The sequence below is a fragment of the Saccopteryx bilineata genome, unplaced genomic scaffold (assembly GCF_036850765.1).
Source record: "Saccopteryx bilineata isolate mSacBil1 unplaced genomic scaffold, mSacBil1_pri_phased_curated manual_scaffold_99, whole genome shotgun sequence".
Taxonomy (NCBI): domain Eukaryota; kingdom Metazoa; phylum Chordata; class Mammalia; order Chiroptera; family Emballonuridae; genus Saccopteryx; species Saccopteryx bilineata.
Window position 1 is genome coordinate 12,748 of NW_027095516.1, and position 22,943 is coordinate 35,690.

Consider the following 22,943-nt stretch of genomic DNA (forward strand, 5'->3'; position numbering starts at 1 on the left):
ACACACACAAAAATAAATGTGCACATGGCATATAATTAAAGTTAGGAAATTATGTTAGAAAAGTAGAAGACAAATTGGGGGAAATATTAGCATTTTCTACTTATTAAAAGAGAGAAAGATTTATATTCTAAATACCTTAATGAAGCCACAGTAAGAGGTGGACACCTGCTGCTTCTAGCCGGGAAATTATCACGGGGTCCAGATTTCTGTCCCAGCTCAAACAAACTTTTAAAATGGGCAACATTCATGAAAAGACAGTTTTTAGCCATTTGGAGGGAGAGTGAGCCCTGAGAGGGTCCAGCTCCCTGCCCAGACAGAGTCCCGGCCTCGGAACTGGGAGGAGGCTCTGGGGGAGCTCAGCATGTATCTGAGCTGAAGGGACAGTGTTGGCATTGAGGGCGCATGGCAGCTGGAGTTTGAGGACAGAGAACTAGAGGGGAGTAGGGTGCAGAGGGCACCCCGGAAATCCACTGAGCACTGGTTAGTGCATGTAGTGGAGGTGAGAACTGGAGGCCGGGACCCAGGCTGATGGCGCTTTGCTCATCTTCACCGCAAGGCTTCCTTCTACGGTGCTGGGCGCAGCTCCCATCCTTTACCTGCTGGAAATGGAAAAGATCATCTGGAAATGCAACCTGCAGGTTTCCTGGCTCAGGCCCGAGATGGGGCCACTGTCACTCACATTCCAGCCTTGCATCAGTGAGAATTCAGGCACAGGCCACTCTGTACTTTCTAATTTTTTTACACTTTTAATGCATTGGTCATGTAATCTAGCAAACTTTTATATGAGTGATCTTTCCTTCCTTGGAGACACCATCTGTACAGTGGTAATAGGACTTTATGTCACCGCTGGGCTTTTCCTGATTCGTACTGTTTCAGTGAAGCTTCTCCCAGTAAGTGGACACGGTATAACTGACCTTTCCCTTCGCATGGTTGTGGGGGAATCTCGGTTTTAAAAGGAAAGGTCCCACACTGACCAGGTGGTGTCACAGCGTCGGACAGGGACGCACACAGAGGACCTAGGTTTGAAATCCCGAGGTTGCAACCTTGAGGGCAGGCTCATGTGATTTGAGCAAGGCTCTCCAGCTTGAGTGGAAGGTTGCTTGCTTGAGCAAGGGGTCCTTTGATCTGATGTCCTTGTCTTTCCCTCACCCCCGTTAAGGCACACATGAGAAAGCAAAGAACAACTAAGGACTCGCTACGAAGAATTGATGCTTCTCATCTCACTCCCTGTGTCCCTATCTGTCCCTTTCTCTCTCTCTATCTCTGTCACAAACTAAACTAAGCTAAAATAAAAGGAAAGGTCCCAAAGTAAGGAAAGGACAGGATTGCAGGACACAATCACACAGGGACACTTTTCCTTGATCCCTATCAGGAGTGAAGATCTATGAGAAACCCGTGTCCGTGGTCAGGGCAGGGAGACCTCTCTGCTCAGCTCCCCTCAAAGGCTGGATGAGGTGGAGGGTATTCAGATGCCCCCTAACATGTTGGCGTGTAGAGCTGTGGGGCATCGAACCTGGTAAGTGTCCATCTATCTACACTTGAACGGGCGTGCAGGTGGACTTCCGTGTCCTCCAGCGCATGTGCACCTCAAGGTGCGTGTGTGCGTGCGTGTGTGTTTGCACGCTCACTGCCACGGTGCTATGCTTGGTGTGGGTGCCCAAATCAGCGCTGTCCGTGGTTCCTACACTTATGTGTTGGTTGTAAGTTGAGCGACCAGGTCAGGGTGTGACAGGTTGGACATGTTTTGTTGCGTTGCCGCCTATGGGGTGCGGGCTGTGCGGGCAAGGGTGTGCGTGGACAGGTGGATTTCCAGCAGCGACCCCATGTCCTGTGGGCCAGGCCTAAGGGGAGAGCGGAGGCGGCTGCAGTGTCCTGCCTCGGTCCATCTGCATACTGGACGCCCCAAGCATGAGGCGCCAGGTGCACTGAGCCCAGGCATGCCAGTTCTCCGAGGTTGTCCTGTAGGCCCAGAGCCGCTCCGCCAGAGCGCAGTCTTGGGATGCGCAGAGGTGGGACCCGCGGGGCGAAGCGCGGGAGTCCCCGTGCAGATCCGCGAGTCCAAAGGGGTAGGTCTGCTGTGCGGCCCGCCCGCGGTCAGTTCCGGATCGCACCGCGGGCGGTGAGCAGGACCAGGGGACTCGCCCCGGGTCGGAGGACAGGACAGTCGGTGAGAGGGAGGTTTTGACCGCTTCGAGGGATCCTCGCATCTGCAGAGGCGGCCTCTTCGGAATGGACGCTCTCCTGGGACCTGATATTTCTGGGTCTCCGGTTGTGGCTTAAGACTTGCGTTTCCCCAACTCCCTGCAAACCACAACACCTCTTTCCGCCTCCCCAGGTTCAAACGTGACTGTAAAGATTAATCAGGACCTTTGTTCTCTGATCTGAGCATATGCTGATTGGGGTTGGTTCTGCCCTGTGCCCTGGCCAGGTGAACACAGGACTAGACTGCAGGGGCTAAATCATGCCTGGGTGACAAGAGGAGGGGTTTGGGCCTGAGATAGGCGATTCCTTGTCAGGGGATCTGGGCCTGCACCTGGGATGCTAACAGGACTCAGACTCCCGGCCTTGTGTTCTGTCCAATGTATTACTGTTTTTTACTTTTTATTCCTTTATTTTATTTATTTATTTATTTATTTATTTTTGTATTTTTCTGAAGCTAGAAACGGGGAGGCAGTCAGACAGACTCCCACATGCACCTGACCAGGATCCACCCGGCACGCCCACCAGGGGTTGATGTTCTGCCCATTTGGGGCATCGCTCTGTTGCGACCCTAGCCACTCTAGCGCCTGAGGCAGAGGCCACAGAGCTATCCCCAGCGCCCGGGCCATCTTTTGCTCCAATGGAGCCTCAGCTGCAAGAGGGGAAGAGAGAGACAGAGAGGAAGGAGAGGGGGAGGGGTGGAGAAGCAGATGGGCGCTTCTCCTGTGTGCCCTGGCCGGGAATCGAACCCGGGACTTCCGCACGCCAGGCCGATGCTCTACCACTGAGCCAACCGGCTAGGGCCTTATTTTATTTTTTGAAAGAGAGAGAGAGAGAGAGTTAGAGAGACATGCAGGAAGGCAGAGATGAGAAGCATCAGTTTGTAGTTGCTGCACGTTAGTTTTGCACTGATTGCTTCTCAAAGGTGCCTGACTGGGAGCTCAATCAGAGCCAGTGACTCCTTGATGAAGCCGATGACATTGGGCCCAAGCCAGCAATTTTGGGGCTGAATCTAGCAACATTTGGGCTCAAGCTAGGATCCCTGGGATCGTGTTGATAATTTCGTGTTTAAGCTGAGGACCTCAGATGTTCTAACCTGGGAATCCAGGTGGACCCTCTGTTCACTGCCCCACCACCGGGCAGGTTGTATTACGGTTTTCTTCATAAAACTTAAGTGCAGTGTTAACCAACTTTAGTCAGATAAACAAAACCATACCTATATGTATATGATGCTCATTTTCTGTGTTTCTGTGGGCTCTTTTAATTTTAGCAATTGAAAGAAACAGTAACAATATATGTAGAGACTTTGCGTGGGGAATGGGGGTCACGATATGGGGGATTGAGGGTGTTGTATAGAGTGAGACATTTGAAAACGTGTCAACACAATTAATTTAAAAAGTTTTTAAAAGCAAGAAAGATTATGTAAACAGATTAACGGGAATTTTTGTCACAATTTATTTAATAGCGGCAGATCATTTTAACTGGAGTCAATATTCATATTCATCAATGAGAGTAACTGGTCTAATTTCACTGCTGTAATCTATCTATTCAGATTCTCTGGTTCTTAAAAAAAAGAAGCTGAACTCGGTGGTGGCACAGTGGATAACGTGTCAGATTGGGACCCGGAGGACCCAGGTTCAAAGCCCCAAGTTCGCCAGCTTGAGCGCAGGCTCATCCGGCTTGAGCATGGGTTCACCAGCTTGAACATGGTGTTTCTGGCTTAAACATGGGATCATAGACTTGACCCCTATGATTGCTGGCTTGAAGCCCAAGTTCGCTAGCTTGAGCTCTATACTCTGTGTCTGCACTGGTCAGATGACACAGTGGTCCTCAATGTCTGTGACCCCTCTGTCTCTCTCCTGAATAGCAAAGCCCAATTTCTTCTCATGCGACCGTAGTCCACTGAGCCCTCTCTCTGGCAGAGCCCAGCATAACCAGTTTTTGAAAGAGATTTTGTGCTTTTTGCCCTTTAAAGGGTCCCCAGTCTCTGCAGATGACCTTCTCTTTCCAGGGGACAGAAACTTTGCTCCTTTTTACAGCTGAATGGTATGTAGTTACCATTTCCCGGCTCTGGTGCTCTGGGCTGGGAGCTGGCTCTGGGTTTTGGACTCACATCTCTAAGGGGGAACCCTGCCCCCCCACCCCCACCACAGCTGAAGGGTTCCATTTGGAAGCTCAGCTGCTGCCCGTGGAGTGGGGCCAGCCTTTTTGTGTCTCCACCCCCTCAGCCAGGTTTCATGGGCTTCTCCTGTAAATGCTTGGTTATAAAACACTTCTTCATTTAGATTGAGGTGGTTATTCAGGATGATTGTTACTAAAGTTAGTTGTCACTCCAGTTTGGCCCCTGGGAGGAGCTGAGTATACCATCCACCTACTCTGCCACCATTTTGAATCTTCTTCCTTTTCTCCATTTTGATCAAAAGTTTTTGCATAAAGGACGATGGAGTGCAAAAGTACTCACAAAATAGTTCGCTACAATGAACAGGGTAGGGACCCTTTTCATTACTCAAAGGTAACCACCATTGAAAAAACCACCACAGAAGCACATGAGATAAAAAAGATAGCAACAGAGGAAAGATGTATGGAATACAACCAAATAAAAACAAAAGATAGAAAAACGAAAGAGAAGGATCAAACAAGACACAAAACTAACAGAAAGCAAGATATAAAATGGCAATAGGGAACTCACAAGTATCAATAATTACACTAAATGTAAACGGATTAAACTCACCAATAAAAAGGCACAGAGTAGCAGAATGGATTAAAAAAGAAAATCCAACTGTATGCTGCCTACAGGAAACTCATCTAAGTAACAAGGATAAAAACAAATTCAAAGTGAAAGGCTGGAAAACAATACTCCAAGCAAATAACATCCAAAAAAAAGCAAGTGTAGCAATACTCATATCGGATAATGCTGACTACAAGACAGGAAAAGTACTCAGAGACAAAAATGGCCATTTCATAATGGCTAAGGGGACACTGAATCAAGAAGACATAACAATTCTTAATATAGATGCACCAAACCAAGGAGCACCAAAATATATAAGACAGCTACTTATTGACCTTAAAACAAAAACTGACAAAAATACAATCATACTTGGAGACCTCAATACACCGCTGACGGCTCTAGATCGGTCATCCAAACAGAGAATCAACAAAGACATAGCGGCCTTAAACAAAACACTAGAGCACCTGGATATGATAGACATCTACAGGACATTTCATCCCAAAGTGACTGAGTATACATTTTTCTACAGTGTACATGGATCATTCTCAAGAATTGACCATATGTTGGGCCACAAAAACAACATCAGCAAATTCAGAAAAATTGAAGTTGTACCAAGCATATTTTCTGATCATAAAGCCTTGAAACTAGAATTCAACTGCAAAAAAGAGGAAAAAAATCCCACAAAAATGTGGAAACTAAACAACATACTTTTAAAAAATGAATGGGTCAAAGAAGAAATAAGTGCAGAGAACAAAAGATATATACAGACTTATGAAAATGACAATACGACATATCAGAATCTATGGGATGCAGCAAAAGCAGTGAAAAGAGGAAAGTTCATATCGCTTCAGGCATATATGAACAAACGAGAGAGCCCAAGTGAACCACTTAACTTCCCACCTTAAGGAACTAGAAAAAGAAGAACAAAGACAACCCAAAACCAGCCGAAGAAAGGAGATAATAAAAATCAGAGCAGAAATAAATGAATTAGAGAACAGAAAAACTATAGAAAAAATTAATAGAACAAGGAGCTGGTTCTTTGAAAAGATCAACAAAATTGACAAACCCTTGGCAAGACTTACCAAGGAAAAAAGAGAAAGAACTCATATAAACAAAATCCAAAATGAAAGAGGAGAAATCACCACAGACACCGTAGATATACAAAGAATTATTGTAGAATACTATGAAAAACTTTATGCCACTAAATTCAACAACCTAGAAGAAATGGATAAATTCCTAGAAAAATACAACCTTCCTAGACTGAGTCAAGAAGAAGCAGAAAGCCTAAACAGACCTATCAGTAGAGAAGAAATAGATAAAACCATTAAAAACCTCCCCAAAAATAAAAGTCCAGGCCCTGACGGCTATACCAGCGAATTTTATCAAACATTCAAAGAAGACTTGCTTCCTATTCTACTCAAAGTCTTCCAAAAAATTGAAGAAGAAGCAATACTTCCAAACACATTTTATGAGGCCAACATAACCCTCATCCCAAAACCAGGCAAGGATGGCACAAAAAAAGAAAACTACAGACCAATATCTCTAATGAATACAGATGCTAAAATACTAAACAAAATACTAGCAAATCGAATACAACAACATATTAAAAAAATAATACATCATGATCAAGTGGGATTCATCCCAGAATCTCAAGGATGGTTCAACATACGTAAAACGGTTAATGTAATACACCATATCAACAAAACAAAGAACAAAAACCACATGATCTTATCAATAGACGCAGAAAAGGCTTTCGATAAAATACAACACAATTTTATGTTTAAGACTCTCAACAAAATGGGTATAGAAGGAAAATATCTCGACATGATAAAGGCCATATATGATAAACCATCAGCTAACATATTAAATGGCACTAAACTGAAGGCTTTCCCCCTTAAATCAGGAACAAGACAGGGTTGTCCACTGTCTCCACTCTTATTTAATGTGGTACTAGAGGTTCTAGCCAGAGCAATCAGACAAGACAAAGAAATAAAAGGCATCCATATCGGAAAAGAAGAAGTAAAGGTATCACTTTTTGCAGATGATATGATCCTATACATCGAAAACCCCAAAGAATCCACAAAAAGACTACTAGAAACAATAAGCCAATACAGTAAGGTCGCAGGATACAAAATTAACATACAGAAGTCAATAGCCTTTCTATATGCCAACAATGAAACAACTGAGAAGGAACTCAAAAGAATAATCCCCTTCACGATTGCAACAAAAAAAATAAAATACTTAGGAATAAACATAACAAAGAATGTAAAGGACTTATATAATGAAAACTATAAACCATTGTTAAGGGAAATCGAAAAAAATATAATGAGATGGAAGAATATACCTTGTTCTTGGCTAGGAAGAATAAATATAATCAAGATGGCTATATTACCCAAAGCAATATACAAATTTAATGCAATTCCCATCAAACTTCTAATGACATTTTTTAAAGAAATGGAGCAAAAAATCATCAGATTTATATGGAACTATAAAAAACCCCGAATAGCCAAAGCAATCCTAAAGAAAAAGAATGAAGCTGGGGGCATAAAAATACCTGACTTTAAACTCTATTATAGGGCCACGACAATCAAAACAGCATGGTATTGGCAGAAAAATAGACACTCAGACCATTGGAACAGAATAGAAAGTCCAGAAATAAAACCACATATATATAGTCAAATAATTTTTGATAAAGGGGCCAACAACACACAATGGAGAAAAGAAAGCCTCTTCAATAAATGGTGCTGGGAAAACTGGAAAGCCACATGCAAAAGAATGAAACTGGACTACAGTCTCTCCCCCTGTACAAAAATTAACTCAAAATGGATCAAAGATCTGAACATAAGACCTGAAACAATTAAGTACATAGAAGAAGACATAGGTACTCAACTCATGGACCTGGGTTTTAAAGAGCATTTTATGAATTTGACTCCAATGGCAAGAGAAGTGAAGGCAAAAATTAATGAATGGGACTACATCAGACTAAGAAGTTTTTGCTCAGCAAGAGAAACTGATAACAAAATAAACAGAAAGCCAACTAAATGGGAAATGATATTTTCAAACAACAGCTCAGATAAGGGCCTAATATCCAAAATATACAAAGAACTCATAAAACTCAACAACAAACAAACAAACAATCCCATAAAAAAATGGGAAGAGGATATGAACAGACACTTCTCCCAGGAAGAAATACAAATGGCCAACAGATATATGAAAAGATGCTCATCTTCTTTAGCTATTAGAGAAATGCAAATCAAAACGGCAATGAGATACCACCTCACACCTGTTCGATTAGCTGTTATTAGCAAGTCAGGTAATAGCAAATGTTGGAGAGGCTGTGGAGAAAAAGGAACCCTCATACACTGTTGGTGGGAATGTAAAGTAGTACAACCATTATGGAAGAAAGTATGGTGGTTCCTCAAAAAACTGCAAATAGAACTACCTTATGACCCAGCAATCCCTCTACTGGGTATATATCCCCAAAACTCAGAAACAACATGGAAACAACCAAAAAGCCCATCAATAGATGACTGGATAAAGAAGATGTGGCACATATACACTATGGAATACTACTCAGCCATAAGAAATGATGACGTCGGAACGTTTACAGCAAAATGGTGGGATCTTGATAACATGATACGAAGCGAAATAAGGAAATCAGAAAAAAACAGGAACTGTATTATTCCTTATGTAGGTGGGACATAATAGTGAAACTAAGAGACATTGATAAGAGTGTGGTGGTTACGGGGGGGAGGGGGGAATGGGAGAGGGATAGGGGGTGGGGAGGGGCACAAAGAAAACAAGATAGAAGGTGACAGAGGACAATCTGACTTTGGGTGGTGGGTATGCAACATAATTGAACAACAAGATAACCTGGACTTGTTATCTTTGAATATATGTATCCTGATTTATTGATGTCACCCCATTAAAAAAATAAAATTATAAAAAAAAAAAAGTTTTTGCATAAAATATCACTGATCAACCATATCATTTGGGCATTGTTTACCTTATTTCTCCTTTTTCCCCCCTCTTAATCAAACACATTGTTTGATGGGATGATGCCCCTCAAGGCTGAGGAGGACTGTTCACAAGTACCTGGTCCCAGAGAGGTAGAACATGACAGGTGGGTTGTATTGGCTTTATTTGAAGAATGAAAGGAATGGGAAATGAAGAATCTGTTATACAGCTCTGGGGTGTTCCTCAGTTTCCACTGTTTGTTAAATTGTAACATAAGCATTAAAACCTTCTTCTTCTTTTTTTTTTAAACTTTTTATTTATTTTATTTATTTTTTTAATTTTTTCTAATAATTTTATTTTTGTAATGGGGTGACATCAATAAATCAGGATACATATATTCAAAGATAACAAGTCCAGGTTATCTTGTCGTTCAATTATGTTGCATACCCACCACCCAAAGTCAGATTGTCCTCTGTCACCTAAGAGTGTGGTGGTTACGGGGGCGAGGGGGGAATGGGAGAGGGAAAACCTTATTCTTCTTGCCCTGGCCGGTTGGCTCAGCAGTAGAGCGTCGGCCTAGCGTGCGGAGGACCCGGGTTCGATTCCCGGCCAGGGCACACAGGAGAAGCGCCCATTTGCTTCTCCACCCCTCCGCCGCGCTTTCCCTCTCTGTCTCTCTCTTCCCCTCCCGCAGCCAAGGCTCCATTGGAGCAAAGTGGCCCGGGCGCTGGGGATGGCTCTGTGGCCTCTGCCCCAGGCGCTAGAGTGGCTCTGGTCGCAACATGGCAACACCCAGGATGGGCAGAGCATCGCCCCCTGGTGGGCGTGCCGGGTGGATCCCGGTCGGGCGCATGTGGGAGTCTGTCTGACTGTCTCTCCCCATTTCCAGCTTCAGAAAAATGTAAAACAAACAAACAAACAAAAAAAAAACCTTATTCTTCTCCACATAGAGCACATGTTCCACTCTGTTGTGCTGTAAAAAGGTGTTGGGCTCTGGGGTGCATAGAACTACTTCTGCCGGTTGTCTACTTAGCTTTGTTGAATTACAAAAGTTTTTACACTCATTAAACGTGGTAGGCATGAGCATGAGAGATTGTAAACGCTTCTGTAAGTTTAAGTGCTCCAAACTGGGGGTGAGAAGAAGAGCTTCAGACCAAAGCACACCCAAGTCATTTTCTGTCTACTGTGGGGCAGTTGTGGGCATCCTTCAAAAATTAGACTTGCCAGTATCGATGTGCACTTTTCAGCTCGTAGGGTCAAGTTTCCGGATTTGGTATATAGGCAGTAGAAGTACGAGTTTCCTGATTTGGGCACCAGGGTTGAGGACAGCAATCCTCCAATGTCCCTTTCAGTTGAGGGGAGTGTGGAGTGTATGTTTCCTCCACAAGAAAAAAACTTAAGAGGCTCTTACGGTGCAAGAATTAGGAAAAGGATGGTGAGAGAGGGAAGGAGGAAGGAGAAGACACATTCTTTATCCAGCATGTTGGAAGGAAGCAGGCTACCTTGATGTTGGCTTCTTCCCTCTCTAGTCAGCTTGAGTTTGAGGTTTCCGCTTGTGCGCAGGACTGGAAATCAAGGGGAGCCTTTTCAACTGTGAAAGGTAGACCCAAGTTATGACAGCGTTTCTGGGCAGCACTGTCAGTGTTCAGAAGTACTAGGGAGGGTCTTCTGCATGAGTCCCACTCATGGAAAAGCATTAGAAGTAAACACACTGTCAGTTTTTTGTTTGTGGTGGCAGCTCTTAGGGTCTGCTCTCTGAGTGACTTTCAAATATACACTGTAGTATTGTCGCCCATAGGCACGATGGTATGCACCCCCAGGACTTACTATGTATCTAATAACAGGGATGTTTTCCTTTTGGGCCAAGTTTACCTATTGATCCCCACCTCAAGCAGTCACCAATGTGTACTCTGTATCTCTGAGGACTTTTAATGACTCCACATGTAAGTGAGATCATACAGTATTTTATCCATTTATTTCTTTTTTAGTGAGAGGAGGTGAGGCAGAGAGACAAACTCCCTCATGCGCCCTACTAGGATCCACCCAGGAAGCTCAGTAGGGGGCGATGCTCTGCCCATCTGGGTCCATTGTTCGGTTGCAACCGCAGCTGTTTTTTGCCCCTGAGATGGAGGCCATGGAACCATCCTCAGTTCCTGAGGCCAACTTGCTCGAGCCAATCTAGCCATGGCTTTGGGAGAAAAAGACAGAGAGAGAGAGAAGGAGAGAGGACGAGAGAGAGAAAGAGAGGAAGAGAGAGAGAGAAGGGGTAGTAGCAGGGGTGGAAAAGCAGATGGTCGCTTTTCCGGTGTGCCCTGACCAGAAATTGAACCCAGGATGTTCAGATGCTGGGCTAATGCTCTACCACTGAGCAAACTGGCCAGGGCCCATACTATATTTATGATCTCAGTGTTTGCCCACAAGGTTCATTAATGTCTCAAATGGCAGGATTTCCTCTTTTTTTATGGTTGAGTCATACTCCATCATAGATATGTACTCCATTCATTCATCTATGGACACAGGTTATTTCAATGTCTCGGGTGCTGGGAATTTTGATGCTGTGAACATGAGGTGCAGATACAGTTTTTAAATATACTGCTCACAAACATTAGAGGATATTTCAAAATGAATGTGAAGCGATAAAAAAAAAGTATTTGAATTTTTTATTAAACAGGAACATCAGAAAAGCACATGAGAAGTGAAAGAAAGTTGTTTGTTATGCAAATGAGATACAAACCAAACTTTTATATCGTTGGTGAAAATGCACTATAGAAATGTCTGAAAGTACGGGAGTATCTGCACGTTCCCTGACCCCTAATTTATGTGAACATGTGGCTTTTATATCCTTTGGATATATCTGCGGTTGCTAGATCATAAGGTAGTTTTATTTATATTTCTTTGAAAAACATAATAGTGTTTCCATAGTGGCTGCAACAATTCTCATTCCCACCACCAGCACACAAGGCTTATTTTCTCCACATTCTCCTCAGCACTAATCTCCCAGCCTTGGCACTTGTGCTGCTTGGGGATGAGTGGGGAGGGGTGTCCCTGCCCTGGCTGTTCCTTCTCTGCACACTGTAACACGAAAGGCTGGTGACCTCCCACCTCACATGGGGGAACTTGCTGGTTTCTAACACAGCCGGAATCATGTTTGTTGGGTTTACATGAGGCCCGGGAATGTCTACCTCTCTCACCAGAAGCAGTGAATGAAGTCATATGCATTGTGCATGGGTCCCCAGCCACACTCTCTGCCCCTAGGTTTGTGGGATTTCTCCAGGACCTCAAGGTAGTAGGTCTGGGACCAAAGATAAGGTGAATAAACTCTGCTATCAGCTGAATATCCTCAGAAAGCCAAACCTTGAGTCATTGGTGCCAGGTAAGGCGTACATGGGCCAGAGCCATGGGCAAACACAGCCTTGGCCAGTCTTAGGGGTGAGCCTGATAACCAGGCTTCCCAGCCCTGGTCCCTGCCCCCCACACAGTGCTCTGAGGGGCCAGAGGTCCCCTCCTGTGTTAGAGGAAGCGGTTCCTCCAGAGGCCCCAGTTTGGTACTTGGGTTGGGTTTCGATAGCCAATGTCATGGGTGCCCAGGCCGTGGGAATTTTTTGAACCCAGGACTTTTGGTGTAGAACCAGTGTAGACCCCAGACAAATGTGCATGACTGGCCACCTCAGGTTCAGTCAGGGTGTTCTGGGTCCTGGCCCGTTTCATCAGTGTGAGGGTTCTCTCCGAGACTCCACCCTCTGGAGAAGAACGCTGTCCTGTTGGGTTTCTGGCCCAGGGCCCTGCTTCCAGCTGACTGTGCCCAGGATGCCCGGCTGCTCTCTGACTCCTGGGAAGCACTCAGCAGCCCCATTCCTCCTGCTGGAGAAAGGGACTCACAGGCCCCTTTGTTACAGAGGTGCCCGAGTCTCAGAACAAACACCTGGGGCAGGGATCTGTACTGTCCTCTCTCCCTCAGAGAGGGCTGCCAGGCACTGCAAGTTCATCACCATAGTGAACACGTGTTCAAGGAAAGGTTACTGGCCACAGTCAGACCCGGTCTGTGTGTTACCTTGGGCAGCTCTTGGTTGCCCGCATGTGGGAATGTCTGGAACACGTTGCACATGACCTGTCTCAGGAAACTAGAGTGTGTGGTCCCGGGCCCAGGCCACCCCAGTCCCAGCTCAGACCGTGTTCAGGTGAGGGTCCCAGGCAGCGAAAGATGATGAGACTCACCTGTCTGCTCGTTACTTTCTCCACCAGGAAGCTGTTCCTTCTTATCTGGCTTCTTGGGGCCTCCAGTGGGTAATAGACCATCTTGCCATAAAGGATCTTGGCCCCATCAGTTCAGTTCCTTTGTCCAGAATAATTGCACTGTGTGTTTTGGTCTCTCCTCAGACCTTCATGGGCTCATAGCCGGAATTGTGCACACCCACCCAAGATGAATGGACACATGGACACACTCACCGCACCAAAGACACCCCTACATGATTATGGTGCTGTACATACACATTGATACCCCAGAACACAGGTCTTTACAATACAGACAAATCAAACCCAAGGTGTAAGAGAGCTGAAGTCAGGAACGTGTACAAACCCAAACACACAGCTAAACACTGACAGGCGCAGCCCTGAACCTCCCACCGACCCTGTGCACCTCCGTGACCTCGTACCTCGTACACGACCCCCTGTCCATCCCCATGGTCCCATCCTGGCCTCCAGGCCCTCCAGGGGCCCTTAGCAGGAAAGGTGGTGGTAGGCTGTTCAAGACAGACACTCAGAGGGGATGGAGCCGGGGTGCTAGCAGCTTGGAGTCACCTTCCTTCTGGGTGGCGTGGTGCTCAGGCTCATCGCAGCCCATGTGCCAGAGTGGAGCCACCTGAGCTCCTACCAAAGTGGGTGCAATTGAAGAATTTAAATATTTATTCTTGCATCCTATATTTTGAAAATCTTTAACCTAAATTTTTTTTTTTTAAAGTCCCAGCCCTGGCTGTTTGGCAAAGCTGTGGAGCATAGGCTCAGCATGTGAAAGTCGTTGGTTCGATTTCCTCTCAGGGCACAGAGGAGAAGCACCCATCTGCTTCTCCACCCTCCCCCCTCTCCTTCCTCTCTATCTCTTTCTTCCTCTCCCACAACCAGGACTCCATTGGAGCAATGATTTTCCCGGGCACTGAGGACAGCTCCATGGCCTCTGCCTCTGGTTGCAACAGAGCCACAGCCCAGATGAGCAGAGCATCACCCCCTGGTGGACATGCTGGTGGATCCCAGTCAGGCACATGTCCCCGCTTCTACCTTCGGACAAAAAAATTTTAAAAGAAGTATGAAACCCAATAAAAACAACTAAGGAAGACATTCTGTACATTACAATATGTGAGGAATGGAAAACACACTTTGTCTAAAAATGAAACCTGGTCAGTAACTATTATCTGGCAAGAAAGTATTGTAATATTTTTTTATTTACAGTGACAGAGAGAGAGTCAGAGAGGATAGACAGGGACAGACAGACAGGAATGGAGAGATGAGAAGCATCAATCTTTAGTTTTTCGTTGCGCATTCAAACACCTTAGTTGTTCATTGATTGCTTCCTCATACGTACCTTGACCATGGGCCTTCAGCAGACCGAGTACCCCTTGCTCGAGCCAGCGATCTTGGGTTCAAGCTAGTAAGCCCTTGCTCAAACCATATGAGCCCACGCTCAAGCTGGCGACCTTGGGGTCTTGAACCTGATTTCTCGGAATCCCAGTCCGACACTCTGTCCACTGCGCCACCGCCTGGTCAGGCAATTTTTTAGCTATGTGGAATAATAAAAATGACATAACCTTTATAAGATAAATTAGAAAAGGAAGAGAGAAATTTGGATGGAATTTTTACTAGAACAAGCTTTGGACACATGAATGGGAAATACGCAGGAAAGCAAATACTAGAGGTGAGGGGAAAATGACATTGTGAATAATTCTGTTTCACAATAGTTTTGTATATGTGCAAATAAAAATCCAGTTTCAAACATTTAGGTGTACTGTAATCAAGATCTACCTAGTCCCATAGAATAAGTTACTTCCTCAAGCTTTCAAGAGCTTTTTTGTAAAAGCAGAACTAGTCAGGTTTTCTGAATGTAGCTTTAAGGACACACTCGCTAATGTATCCCATCCAAAAAGTCCAACTTTTACATTCTGCTTCAGTTCACTAATAAGGAAACCTTGCTGAGGAGCTGTGTGTGCAGAGCAGAAGAAGCTCGGGGTTCTGCAGGACCTGATGTGCAGTGTGAGAAAATAACGGAGAGGTGAACTCTGGGAAAGAGCTCGGTGAAACTGGGTGGCAGAAAGAGCAGAACCCTTGGAGACAGAGCAGAGCTGGTCAGAGGCAGGAGGAGGGCAAGTCACAAAAGCCAAAGGAAGGTCCAGGCAGTGTGCAAAGGAGCCTTGAAGGTGAGCCAGTGTCGGGACTGAGTCTTGGAAAGAGACACAGAGGACATCCTGTGGGCAGCAGCGATTCCTGAAGAGTTCTACCTGCTGGAGTGGTTCAGAGGACCGGGAGAGCACCGGAGGGTGGATCTCAGCTCCCAGAAATCAAGCATCTATAAAAAGGTTTGAGTCAGGAGCATTCCCTGTGATGAATTTCTCATAATATCAAAATAAGTTGATAGACTCTTACTGAGTTATCACTGAAAGTATCTTGCACTTAAGTGTTTTTGCTGGAGGCAGTCAGGCAAACAATCAGTCTTTATCGTTTGTCTTACGCTTCTATGGACAGGATTAGAAGTGGTGACTGTTTTGGTCTAAAATAAGCTAGTTCTCCGCTGCCACAAGAATGTTTTGCTAGTCTTCCTCTTTCTCCCCAGTCTCCTCAGGTTCGTGATCCATTTTAAACCGTGTGGTATCATGGCAAACATAAATTTAACAAACTTTTAGGTTGGTTTTCTTGAAGATGACCCTGATTTTAGCTTGGACCTTATGACCTAACATTGAACAAAAAGGAAATTACAGGCTCCTGTTTTGTCAATTCTGGGTGAAAATGTTAGCCAATGAAAAAAAGTCTTGCTGTGCGCTGGCTGGGTGACTTGGTGGATAGAGAGTCATCGTGGCTCACAGAGGTCCTGGGTTTGATCACCAGGTAGGGCAAATGTGAGAAAAATTCTGCCTGGCTCCCCTCCTGCTCTTGACATTAGAAGTCAGAGCTCAGGGCTCTGGTTTGCAGGCAGACTGCATTCACCTCATAGTCTTTGGCAAACTGAAGGCCAGGGCAGGAGGGATGGACTTACCTGGTCTTCAAACCCTGAGCATACTGGGAGAGAGGGGCCAGTCACAGGGTTGTGTCTTCTAACATGAATTCACCCCGCAGGCAGGCGTGTATTGAGACTGAGAGTTCTCCTGGATCTAAAAGAAAGTATCATTCTGGGCCATGAGCACACCAGGTTGTGGCCAGGGGAGCCAGCTCGGGCTGTACCCCATTGAGACAGGCAGGCAGCCTGTGTTGTTTGTGAGTGTTCAGGGGTCCCCCTCCTCACACTCAGTCAGCACACCCAGGACTCCCCTTCCTAGGAGGCATTGCTGCTGGTTTTAGGCCGTGCAGTCTTGAGCCGCCTGGTCCAGCTGGGCTGACAGAAGTGTTTCAATAGAGTTTCCCCGACATCTGGCCAGTCTGGCCTTTCTTATCTTTCGTCGGGGCAGGGCGATGGCAGTAGACCTGGCTGTACTGTGTTCTGCAGGGAAGGCAGAAAGGAGGGTGTGGAGACTCGAACCCTTGGAGAGGCCTCTTCAGTGAGTCTTGACCTCCAGCTGCTCTTTCTCCCACATCCCCAGAAGCTCACGGCTGCCCCCAGAAAGGCTGCAGGAACACAGTCCTCACCCGGTTAGACACGGAAGCCAGCCTAACTGCAGAGCTCAACAACTGCCCTTCAGTGCCCTGGCCCTGGAGACCAGGGTGACTTGCCCCAGAGGCGTCCCTGCCTTCCCCAGCTCCAAGCTCCAGAACCTTACAGCAGGTTTTCCCCTCCCCTCCCACTGCCACTTCCCCCATGCAGAGTCTTTGCTTTGCCAGAGGGCCCTGGTCACTGTCCACTGGGGGGCTGGTTAGGGGAGTGGGGCGTGTCCCAGGCACAGGGTAAGTGTCCTGAGTGAGGGGACTGTGCTTGGCCACATGGAGGGCAAGGAGTCTGCAGGGAAAGATGCCCTGAGTTTACCAAGCCCAGCTACCCCTTTGTAATGGAGCTTAGAGAGCCTGTGGGGGCTGAAGTGTGGACATACAGGAACCTGTTACAAATTCTGTGGCCTGTGGACCAGCCCTTAAGAGGGGCATCCACTGGGTGACACGGGCCAGGCCAGGCGCCTGGGTGGCTGAGAACTTGCTGCAGAGATGGGGCTTCCTGGGTCATTGGAGAGCCCACCATGTTTACCTGGAGCTGCCATCTGCCATGTTCTCATTCCTGTTCCTGGTAGGTGCCTGAGACACTAATCGTTGAGAGGACTGTGTGACCAGTGGCAGGGGCTCCTTGTCCTGGCACAGTTTGCAGGCTGTCTCAGGACAGGGATTTTGATGGGAAAAGGGGTGTAGGGGCGGGTGCTCCAGCGCCCCAGGGGTCTGGAGGCCACAGAAGGGCCTGAAGGGGGCTGTGGGCTAGAGGAGGAGTGATGGGCAGGGCCAGTTTGGAGGAGAGGAGAGGAAGCAGGATTGGGTGGGAAGGGATTCATGGGTAACCAAGTGGTTCTGTGGAGGCTGCTGGGCTTGTAGCATTTCATGGGAGTAGGGGTCCTGCTGGGGAGAAGTGGGAACTTGGTTTGGTGAGGTGGGGGAACTTGAGGAGGACAAGATCAAGGTCCCAGATGGGCATCTTGTGGAAGGATGTGGGGGAGCGCAGCTGAGGAGGCAGGGGCATGGGGAGTGGGAGGCAGAAGGGTGTTTTTGGTGATAGTAGGAAATTGGAAAGCAGATGAAGAGGCAGGGACCTGGGAAGGGGAAGGTGGAGAGAAGGTTTGCAAGAGACAGAAGAAAAGCCAGATGGCTTCTTCATCGCACGAATGCTTGAACAGCATGACAGCAAGATCCAACTGTAGGGATGGCGTCTGCCTCTGCCCTTGTGACCTTATAAGCAGAGGATTCTAGAGAGAGTCTGGGAAGCCTGTCTGAAGCACATCTGTGTGCACTGTAGGCCTGGCAAACCACGGTCTCTCTGTACTCAGTGCACTTTACTTTCCTATGGATTTGTGTTAAGGTTCAGGTGCAGGGCGCAGTGGGTAGACAAACGTACACTTTGCAGAGTGTGGTACCGGCCTGGCAACATACATACTTATTGCAATATTATTGACCACATTTCCTGTGATTTAATTAACATTCTGGGTTTATTTACTAATCTAAATATATACTTCTCAATTTCTTCACCTTTTTAATTTTGTCCCTATAAACCCTGCCCTTTAATGAGCAACATCAGTGTTCTGATTCTGTTTTGTTTGTTCGTTGATATTGCTCTTTAGATTTCACATAAAAGTGCAATCACGTGGTATCTGTCTTTCTCTGACTTATTTCATTGAGTGTAATAACCTCTACGTCCATCGATCCGTCACAAATTGTAAGATTTTTTACTTTTGTTTGAATAATATTCCAAAGTATATATGTACCATGCTTAATTGTTTAAGTGAGAAAAGGGGAGACAGTGGGACAGACTCTTGCAGGCACCCTGACTAGGATCTCATTCTGGTGCTGATGCTTGTATCAACCGAGCTGTCCTCAGCGCCTGAGGTTGACATCGAGCCAATGGCTGTGAGAGGGAAAGTGAGAGTGAAGGAGGAGAAGAGGAGAATGAGAAGTCTCCTTGAGGATTCCTTTTTATTTAAGGGGGAGTCATTGATATGTGAGACTTTCCTTTCGATGCACCTTGGAGTAGGTGTTTTGTGTTGAGGTAACTCGGATTTCTGTTTGCTTCTTGGATTCGAGGCTCTAACTCTTTCCACAGGCTTGGGAAGTTCTCATCAATTATTTGTTTGAATAGGTGCCTGCTCCATTCTCTTTTTCCTCTCGTCTTTTTCTGGTATGCCCCTTATTCTTATATTGCTCTTTCTGATGGAGTCAGACAATTCTTACAGAGCTCTGTCATTTGTTTAAATTCGTGCGTCTCTCTCTTCTCTGTAGTGTTACTTGCCTGTCTTCAATGTCACTGATTCTCTCCTCCATCCTGCATGTTCTATTAGCTAAACTTGCCATCTCATTTTCCTGTTCATGTATTGAGTTATTCATCTCTCTCTGGTTCATTTTTAAAGTTTTATTCTCTTTGGCAATGTACTCTTTCTGTTCATTACTTTGTTTTTTGAGCTCATTAAATTGCTTATCAGGCCTGACCAGGTGGTGGCGCACTGGATATAGTGTCGGACTGGGATGCAGAAGACCTAGGTTCGAGACCCCAAGGTTGCCAGCTTGAGTGTGGGCTGATTTCGTTTGAGCAAAGCTCACCAGCTTGGACCCAAGGTCGCTGGCTCAAGCAAGGGGTTACTCGGTCTGCTGAAGGCCCCCGGTCAAGGCACATATGAGAAAGCAATCAATGAACAACTAAGATGTTGCAACGAGAAACTAATGGTTGATGCTTCTCATCTCTCTCTGTTCCTGTTTGTCTTTCCCTATCTATCTCTCTCTCTGTCTCTGTAAAAAAAAAAAAAATTGCCTATCAGTGTTTTCTTGAATCTCATTCAGTACTTTTGAAACTTCAGTTTTGAATTGTCTGTGGCTTAACTCCAAGGTTTCCATGAAGTTGAGTATATTTTTCTGGAGATCTGTCTGTGCTACATCACTGTCTTGTGTATCCGTCATATTTGATTTTTTCTTCCTTGATGGCAATTGAGAGTGAGAAGGAAAAAAGGAGGAAAATGAAATAAAAAAGGTAGAACACACTGCAAAAACTAAGATTAAAAAATATTAGGGCCCTGGCCGGTTGGCTCAGCGGTAGAGCGTCGGCCTAGCGTACGGAGGACCCGGGTTCGATTCCCGGCCAGGGCCAGGGCACACAGGAGAAGCGCCCATTTGCTTCTCCACCCCTCTGCCGCGCCTTCCTCTCTGTCTCTCTCTTCCCCTCCCACAGCCTTCCTCTCTGTCTCTCTCTTCTCCTCCCACAGCCAGGGCTCCATTGGAGCAAAGATTGCCCGGGCGCTGGGGATGGCTCTGTGGCCTCTGCCTCAGGCGCTAGAGTGGCTCTGGTCGGAACATGGCGACGCCCAGGATGGGCAGAGCATCGCCCCCTGGTGGGCAGAGCGTCACCCCATGGTGGGCGTGCCGGGTGGATCCCGGTCGGGCCCATGCGGGAGTCTGTCTGACTGTCTCTCCCTGTTTCCAGCTTCAGAAAAAATGCAAAAAAAAAAAAAAATTAAAATAATTTTTTTTAATATTTACTGAGAAGGGCAGTGCCCTGTCCGAGGTCTCTGGGTCTGCAGGTGTCATTGCTAAGAGGACTCAGACTCCCAGGCCAAGTGTGTCGTCCACTTTGTTACCGTTCTCCTAATAGAAGCTAAAGTGCAGCGCTAACCAAGTTTACTGCGACACACAAAACTGTGCCTTAGTGCACCCGTATCTCACGTTTCCAAGCTTGTATTCTGCATTCCTGTTGATTCTTTGATTTTTAAGAATTGAAAGAAAGAGTAAGAAAACATGTAAACAGATTAGCAGCATTTAAATTTTTTTTTTTAATTTAATGGTGGTCAATTCTTTGCAAAAAGAGTCAATGTTTATATTTACCTATGAGAGTAACAGGTTTATTTGCTCTGATTTTGTAGTAACAATGTCAGGTGTTTCCTCTCTGTTACCCTGTTACCCCTTCTGAATGTTCACAGGGTGTGGTTTCATTGAGCTTCTTTGCTGGTGTTTTTGCCAGCAGATTTGGCCTCAACAAGCCAGTTTACTCATGACTTCACTGACTTTATCTACTGTGAACAATCTCTACACTTTACCAAGAGTAGCGGAAAATGCAGAAATCTAAGGTAAGCTTTCTCACTCTACTTTGTGATGCATTTTGGGAGATTTAGGAGAATCTATACTGGAAAATGGAGCATAGATATAGATAAAAGTTATTATGTAAAATGCAGTTGATAGAATGTCAGATCAGCAGCTTGAAGCTTTGTTAAATTCGCATACATAGGTAGTGTGGTACCTTAGGGCTGTTGAGGTTAAGCTGAGATTATGACCATGTGTTTGATAGTGACAGAAAAAGGGAAATACCTTCCATTACATGCTTTGTATGGAGTATTAGAAGAGGAACTGATTTTATGTGTGTGTTGTAAAGGTTTCCTAGGACTTGGAAACTGTTCTGTAATAAAGCTGATATAAGATGTAGCTTTCACTGTGATAACCAGTGAATCATTGTGACACATGGAGTATACTCGGTTTTGTAAGCAGAGGTCCTCCTGTTCAAGGAGAACTTGGTGCTTATGATTTGTCCGGGCACCAAAATACTGTGATTCAGGTAGACACCTTCCCATCCTTACTGCTGAATCCAGGGATAGAAGTATTCTCTCATAAAGATGTCCTCGCTTCCCATTCCAGCTTCAGTTGTCAGTGTCTTCCCTTAGTCCTTACCACTTTGCCACATCTGTTGGTAAAAGTTAGCAGTCACCTAATTATAGTCAAATCCACAGCACATTTTTTAGTCCTTCTTCTCCCCTGACCATTCATTGGCCTTTGGCACTTGTTACTTCCAAACTGATGTTTTCTCTGTCTTACTTGGCTTAAAAAAATCACCTGATCGGCTATAGTTACTTCTGTGTGATTATTGAATGATAGTCTTTGAAAAAGTGGGCCCTGGCCGGTTAGCTCAGCGGTAGAGCCTCGGCCTAGCGTGCGGAGGACCCGGGTTCGATTCCCGGCCAGGGCACACAGGAGAAGCGCCCATTTGCTTCTCCACCCCTCCGCCCCGCTGTCCTCTCTATCTCTCTCTTCCCCTCCCGCAGCCAAGGCTCCATTGGAGCAAAGATGGCCTGGGCGCTGGGCATGGCTCTGTGGCCTCTGACTCAGGCGCTAGAGTGGCCCTGGTCGCAACATGGCGACGCCCAGGATGGGCAGAGCATCGCCTTCTGGTGGGCAGAGCGTTGCCCCATGGTGGGCGCGCCGGGTGGATCCCGGTCGGGCGCATGCAGGAGTCTGTCTGACTGTCTCTCCCTGTTTCCAGCTTCAGAAAAAATGAAGAAAAAAAAAAAAGAAAGAAAAAAGAAAAAAAAAAAAAGAAAAAGTGGGTGGGGATACCCACAAAACCGTTCTTTCTTATATAATATTGGGTGTTCAGAGTTCCAGTATTCTAAATGGGTTTTTTTTTTGTTGTTTTTTGTCAGGAAACAGACAGAGTTTATATGTTTTGTTGGTAGGTAGCTTTGATTAATAAGGGAAAGGGGTGTATCCTGCTCACTTTAAAGGGATACATTTACTTAAAATATTAGTAAATAGAGTCCTGTGATAACATCATAGAGTATAGACTGCGATACCGTTCTTCCCCTTTGTTGGGAAAAGAGAAACCCAGCGTGGACTCACAGACAAGTTTTTTCTGTGACTCCTGTTCGCTCAGTTCCTCTAGCACCCCCATGTCCTAAGTTTGTGCGTCGCCTGAGCTATTGCAATGGCCTGGGAGCACCCCATTATTTCACTCGTCATGTCCTCAGCTTCTCCTGTCTCCCCTGCACAGCTTTGGCTGAAAGTGTCCCCACACCCACACCAGTTTATTGTCTCTGACCAACAGAGAACTGACAGAGCTCCCGGCCATGCTCAGTGTGTTGTATACTGAACACTCTACTGGCCCTTGTCCCTGATTCCTGGGAGGAAGTCCCTAATCTTCACAGTTTCCTAAGTGATAAAGTGTTTGCGACCCTTGCCCGGCCCCTTGGGCACACCTGGGTTTATGTTAAGGAGCATACTCAGGGAGGGGCCAGTCAGGTGAAGGACCAACCCTGTGATTACGGTCAGGGAGTAGAGCCCAGTGTCTGGGGGAAGACGGGCCTGGAGGTTGAGTTCAACCACATGGCCAGAGATTGAAAGGATTGTGAATAGATATTGAAATTTCAGGGAAAACTCAGGTTATCAAAGCTCAGCTGAGCGTCTCTGGTGAAAGAAACTCACATGT

At 46.0% G+C, this 22,943-nt stretch overlaps 1 pseudogene; it reads right to left on the reverse strand.

The window, feature by feature from the left end:
• Window positions 1–1,841: 1,841 nt before the first annotated feature.
• LOC136318379 (U3 small nucleolar RNA-associated protein 15 homolog) overlaps window positions 1,842–22,943 on the reverse strand; it is a 23,166-nt pseudogene continuing 2,064 nt past the window's right edge.